The 6,884-nt window shown below is 46.7% G+C and overlaps 1 pseudogene; it reads right to left on the minus strand.

Annotated features, from left to right (window-relative positions):
* Positions 1-6,020, minus strand: part of LOC118881639 — a 30,648-nt pseudogene extending 24,628 nt beyond the window's left edge.
* Between the last annotated feature and the right edge of the window lie 864 nt (positions 6,021-6,884).

The following is a 6,884-nucleotide window of genomic DNA, read 5'->3' on the forward strand; positions in this document are numbered from 1 at the left end:
TAATTTTTATGCAGCCATAGAAAATGAATACGGCATTCCATTTTAAGGAACTACCAGGTGCTGTGGCCAAGACCCCTGTGTGTGTGTGTTTCTGTGTGTGTGTGTGTGTGTGTGTGTACGTGGAGGTGGGGGATGATGAAGGGCAGGGGATGGAGCCAGGTGGGAAGAAGAAAACTACCTTGGAGGAAGTAATTGCCCTTCTTATGAGAGAGAAGAGCAGTTTGAGCAACATGCAGATCTGCCCAGTGCCCAGCCCTGGGAGCTGGAGGGAGAACATCGCCCCCAGTGTCAGGTCTTGGGAGCCTCCACCCTAGACAGAGGCCCCACTTCCACTGTCTTGCAGGTGGTGCTGGGGGGCAAATACTTGGAGGAAAAACACACCCTTTATAAAGATGCAAAGAGTTTCTCACGTGAAGAGATGATGAGGTGAGATATTTTGAATTAATAGTCAGCTTTATTTTTAAAATCCTTTCTCCCTTATTCTTTCCTTTCAAACAGTCAGGATTTTTGTTTTTCATGCTCCGAGGAAAGGATGCCATGGGAGAAAGTGGAGAAAGCAGAGACTCCTGGCTTTGGGGTGTCACACGCTCAGCCCATTGTGGGAGCCATGGAGGAGTTCGGGTGTAGAGGAAGGTTTGGGGGGGACCCAGGGGAGTAAGAACAAATCTCACCTGTCTGATTCCCTGAGAGAGGAAGCAAAGAGGTGGAAGGATCCCCAAGAAAGGGGCTGTTTGTCCTTTACTCTGGCAGAACTCCAGAGAGAAGGAAACAACCCCCCCCAAAAGATCTGTGGGATTTGGGAGCAGAGGGGGCGGGAGCCCGAGTTGTGCGTCAAGCCCTAGAAAGATGGCCAGACCCTGGAGACATGTACGTGTGTAGCTGGCCACCGTCTACACTGCCTGGTCCAACAGAGATGCTCAAACAATATTCGTCAACTGAAAGGATGAATACATTGTAAGCCCTCTAACAAATTCTCCGGGAAGACTTTCTTCACCAGCATCAGGAAAGCCGATGAGGGTCCATGTGATTCTAGCTCTGGGGTGAGGGCTCAGATATTCACACACCTGACAGACCCCAGGCATGGAGAGGCCCTGCTGCCCAGATGTGGACCCAGGGGGCCCAGAGTTCTGACCTAACGAGCCAAGTCAGCTAAGTCTTATGCCCAGGGCATGGCCTCTCCCTGCTGTGCTCCCTGCCTGGGACCACGTGGTCCCTGGTCCCTTGGTCTCTGTCTAGGAAGCTTGGAGGGGTGGTTACGTGGCTTGTCAGACCTGAGCCCTTGTGTGAGCTGCCTTCTTGTGCAGCTGAGCTGAGAATCAGGGAAGCAGCATCATTTCCTCACCTCTCTTCCGAGCTAACTTGCCCCGAGGTGTTCGTAAGAACTCCATTTAATTAGTCGTTGGGCCCAGAGAGCCCCTTTTATCATACTTTGTGTCAGGCCTACCCCTGGAATCTGAAGAGGTCTTTGGGTGCTGGCAGCACCAATTTTTATCCATTGTTTTTTCTATTACGGATGATGCTTTTCCACACTGGAGTCAGAGGTCGGCTTGAGCCCAGCTCATGAAGACAAGTGCTGGTGCTTTTGCTGGTTCTAGGGTGGCATCTGTGTCATTAATACAACATATTCAGGGTGTCTACTCGCTGCCTGGGAGCTCTGAGGATATGCAACATTTAAAGGTATTTGGAATACCTTTGGACTACTTAATTAGAAGGAAGGACACTGGAGGGCTGTAGGCATGCTAGAGGCAAGAATTGAGGACCAGTGTCTGGAACCGTCCAGGGCTGAGTTCAAATCCTGCTTCTGCCCCTCAGCTGCTGTGGGACCTCGGGAGAGATTTGTACATTCATGGACCTTGGATATCTCAACTGTTCTGACTTCTTGTCACTGTTACGAGAATCGAAGGATATGATGATCATGGTACTTGCTGAGCATTTTTGTAAGCCAGGTAGTGGTTCAACCACTCAAGACAGGGGACTGAGTGGAAGTTTTCAGGACTTCCCTGATGGCGCAGTGGTTAAGAATATGCCTGCCAATGCAGGAGACACAGGTTCAAGCCCTGGTCCGGGAAGATCCCACATGCTGTGGAGCAACTAAGCCTGTGCACTACAACTACTGAGTCTGTGCTCAAGAGCCCGTGAGCCACAACTACTGAGCCCTCGAGCCACAACTACTGAAGCCCGCGCGCCTAGAGCCCGTGCTTCGCAACGAGAGAAGCCACCGCAATGAGAAGCACGCTCATCGCAATGAAGAGTAGCCCCCGCTTGCTGCAACTAGAGAAAGCCTGAGTGCAGCAATGAAGACCCAATGCAGCCAATAAATAAATAAATAAAATAAATTTATATATTAAAAAAAGACGGGTTTTCAGCTGGGGGCCAATTTGTCTCCCAGGTGGCTTTGGGCAATGTCTGGGGACATTCTTGGTTGTCGCCGTGGGAGGAGGGGGCACTCCTGGCACCTAGAGGATAGAGACCAGGGATGCTGTCCAACATCCCACAGTGCACAGGATGGCCCGCACCACAGAGAACCATCTGGTCCCAAATGTCAGTAGTGCTGAGGCTGCAAAACCCGTTTTAAAGCAGTGACTCTTCACCAACTCAATAAATGGCAGGTCGGTTATAAATAAGAGGGACAGAAGAACATGTTTTTTCTATAAGGGGTGAATTAAAAAGAGTACCTTATGTATATAAATTTTGTTATTTATAGGCAATACATCCACATGGTCCAAGATCTAAAAGGTACACAGGATGTACAATCCAAAGTCTCCCTTCTACCTCGTTCTCTTCCTGGAGGAATCAGTGTTACCAATTTCTTGTTTATTTCTTTAGAGGTCCTCTGTGCATCTATAAGCAATTGTATGCACATATATACGCACATGTTATACACACACATATGCATGCTACACATATTCTTTGCATCTTGCTTTTGTCACTTAATCCATCTTGGAGATAATTTCCTACTGGACACAAAAAGCTTTCTCAGTTTTTCTTTTAAAGGTGACAGAGTATGCCGTTCTATGCATGTCCAGTATTTTACTTAGCCACTCCCCTCTGGATGGATAGTCATGTTGTTTCTATTTTCTTTTGCTCTTACAAACACTAATGTAATGAATATCTTTGTATGTACATCATTTTCCACCAAGCAAGTATGTAATGGTAGGATAGAGTCCTACAAGTGGAATTGCCAAATAAGAAAGTTTGTGCATTTGTAATTGTATGGGATGTTGCCAGATTACACTCCACTGAAGCTGTACCGGTTTCCATTCCTTGCTGGCAGTGAATGTAGGAGAGGTGTTGGGGTGATTTTGTAATTTAAAAAATTTGCTCTCACTGTTTGTATCTTCTCATCAGAAGCCTCTGGGAATAAATAAAAGGTGAGCGTGCCTTACCTCACAATATTATGTGCCCATTGTATTTTCAGCATTCAGGGACCCAGAATCTGCCCATGGGAGATCTTTTAAGTGTTATGAAGTTAATGCCACTGGGAAGTGGCGTTCGCTTTCTCCAGAAAAGGGCTCTTTAGTTCCTGCTTCCTGGTGCTAATACTTCCCGAATGACTTGCCTCTCGAAGAGTTTACATATAGGAAAATCTCTCTCAGCAAATCTCTCTCTGAGCGGTTGCTCAGCTTTATTTTTTGAGTTTCTGATTCAAACACACCTTTGAGAGTCAGGTGGAAGTGATGAAAACCTCTTCCAGCAAAAAGGCACCAGCAGTTTGCCCATCATGTCAGAGGTTCCCAGAGCTGCCCTCGGACCCCAGTGAGCGGCTCTCTGGGTGGGGGTGAGGTTCATGCTACCAGTTCCCCTCCTTGCCCTGTGAGAGGGGTCTGCAGATTCCCAGATCAGAACCGGGCAGAACCAGTTCTGTGTGGCCAGGGGCACCCTTGTTCCTAGCCTGGCTTCTCCTTTCCCAGTTTCTGACCGAGTGACTGGTCAGTTACTCAGCCTTGCTGAGTCATCGTTTTCTCACCTGTGGACCAGGGACAACGCTTGCTTTGCAGTATTGTACCGGTGATAATGGAGGCAAAGCACCTGGCACAGAGCCCTGCATCAGGCTCACATTTGAGAAATGGAAGCTAATGTTAGTCTTATTATAGTGGAGTCCTTTGCATCCTGACTGCCTCCTTTTCTTATTTTTTTTTCCTTTTCTTCCCCCATCCTCAAAGATTTTTATTTAATTGTTCTGTGGTAGGGTCAAGTATTTTTATTTTTTAAAAAATTAATTAATTTATTTTTTGGCTGCATTGGGTCTTTTTTTGCTGCGCACAGGCTTTTTCTAGTTGCAGCGAATCGGGGCTACCCTTCCTTGCAGTGCGCAGGCTTCTCATTGCGGTGGTTTCTCTTGTTTCAGAGCACTGGGTCCAGGTGCGCGGGCTCAGCAGTTGTGGCTCGAGGGCTCTAGAGCGCGGGCTCAGTAGTTGTGGCGCACGGGCTTAGTTGCTCTGAGGTATGTTGGATCTTCCCAGACCAGGGCTCGAACCCGTGTCCCCTGCATTGGCAGGCGGATTCTTAACCACTGCGCCACCAGGGAGGTCCCTATTCTCAAATTTTTATTGGAGTGTAGTTGATTTGCAATGTTGTGTTAGTTTCAGGTGTACAGCAAAGTGAATCAATTATACATATACATATATCCACTCTTTTTTTTTTTTTTTTTTAAAGATTCTTTTCCCATATAGGCCATTACAGAGTATTGAGTAGAGTTCCCTGTGCTATACAGCAGGTTCTTATTAGTTATCTGTTTTATGTGTAGTAATGTGTGAATGTCTTTCTGCCTCTCTTTTAGATTGGAATCTATTTGCTTAGTGGCAACTGAAATTCTGGAACAATCACGTTCCTTCCTGTCACAAAGACCTTGTACATGCTGTTCCCTCTGCCTGGAATGCTTTTCCTTCCTCTGGACTCCTGAGGTTTCTTTCACTCGCAGCTCAACTGCCCCTTCCTCAGAGAACCCTTCCCTGCCTCTCCGAGTTCAAGTCAATTTGCCCTTGCTGTCTTCTCTTGGAGAAGCTCTTCTCTTCCTTCTTGGTGCCTCTCTGACTTGTAATGACATCTGTTGGTGTGTTTACTTGTCTAATGTCTGTCTCCCCCATTGGACCACATGCTCCAGGTGAGCTGGAGGGACCAGCTTAGGCAAAGGTCCTGAGGCCGATGGGAGCTGGTTGGAGGCCCAGGCAGGGGACCTTTGTGATCTGGAGGGAAGCTTGTGAGGGGAAGAGAGATGAGAGAGGTCAGGAGAGAGCAGGTCGGGGGCCAGGCCATGGTGACCTTCTGGATCACTGAAAGACAAAATTTGAATTCTCTTCAAAGATCATACGTGTCCCTCCAATGCACCAGTATTAAGCAGGGGAGTAACCTGATCTAACTGATTACTTTAAACTTTAATGTTTTATTATTTTTATAAAATTCTTTTAATGATTTACTTTTTAAAAAGATCACCGGCCACGATGTGAAAGGCAGGGTGGAGGGTAGGGTGGGCCTGGGCATTGGGGAGATCCCTTAGGAGGCTGCAGCTGTGGTCCCCATTCTGCCTGCAGGCCATGGGTTCTAGAAACAGCCCTGTGCATCCCTTAGTATTCTAAGCTAGTGCTTCTTCCAGGGGGTGACCCCAAGTGGCATTGGCTGCCTCGGTCTCCCCAGAGATGACTGAGAATCAGCTCTGTTTCAGGGAACTACGGATGCGGGGTTTCCGCCCGCATCATGGCCTGGCTGCAGGGCGGAGCTTACCTGAGGTGGTGGTGAAGTGAGACGGGGAGGTCATTGTCACAAAGGGCGGTGTGAGGGACTTGACCTTCACGCCCTCCCGGCCAGGCGGTCCATGTCGGGGGTGTCCATGTCCTGGTCGTAGTCCCAGCAGAACCCATCAAAGGAGACCAGCAGCAGCTTGTGGAAGCTCTTCCTCCTGGGACGGGGTGGCAGCCGGCGCAGCCCAACAGGACGGGCAGCAGCAGCACGAGGGCCCTGGGCCCCGTCATGTCCCCAGTGCCTCACACGCTCACATCGCTGAGTTCACGGCCTGCTCCCATTTTCTCCCTTTTTTTTTAATCTGCAGTTGATCAAAGTTCACATTGATAATTCTGCCCCAGCTCCGCTGTGGATCAGAACACCTGGAGCGTAACGAGTTGGCACGTTCGACGTGATGGAAAAGTTCTGGAGGTGGATGGTGGTGGCGGCTGTACAGCACTGTGAATGCACTTAATGCCGCTGCACGGTGCACTTTAAGACGGTAAAAAATGCTAAGTATTATGTGTATTTTACCACGATAAAAAAAGACAGACAGTGTGAAATATTTTGGACTCTTACACGAATTCCACTGTTGTGAACATTTGGAGAACAAATTAGATTGGTGCTTTCCTTTACTCAGCATAGCCTGTTTTTATAGGGAGAACAAATTACTGTTCATTATGACTATGGAAACAGCCACTGTGGATTGAGTGCCCACAGGGCTGGGAACTGTATATACATCATCTATTCTATCCCATTTAATTTTTTTGAAATCCTAGAAAGGTTATTAGTTGAAAATTCCCTATAAGAATTAAAAAAAATCATTGTGGTCCATTAACAATAAAATTTACCATTTTTTATAGGTCAGAAACTTGGTTCTGTATAAAGAAAGGAAGAACATCAAAGAAGGAATAAGTAAAGGTAAATGTAAAATTAAAACTTTTGTTTTCCTTCTTTTTAGTTGATCTAACAGGTAATAAGTTTGTTCATACTAGTAATAACAACAATGTATTTAATTATGTATATATCATATATATGTGTATATATGTAAGTAGAGAAATACTTAACGTAAATCTAACAAAATATGTATGAGATCTATATGAGGAAAACTAGAAAACTCTGTTGAATGAAATCAAAGAACTAAGTAAATGGAGAGATGTTTCATG

The sequence above is a fragment of the Balaenoptera musculus genome, chromosome 15, assembly GCF_009873245.2.
Source record: "Balaenoptera musculus isolate JJ_BM4_2016_0621 chromosome 15, mBalMus1.pri.v3, whole genome shotgun sequence".
NCBI classification, from domain to species: Eukaryota; Metazoa; Chordata; class Mammalia; order Artiodactyla; family Balaenopteridae; genus Balaenoptera; species Balaenoptera musculus.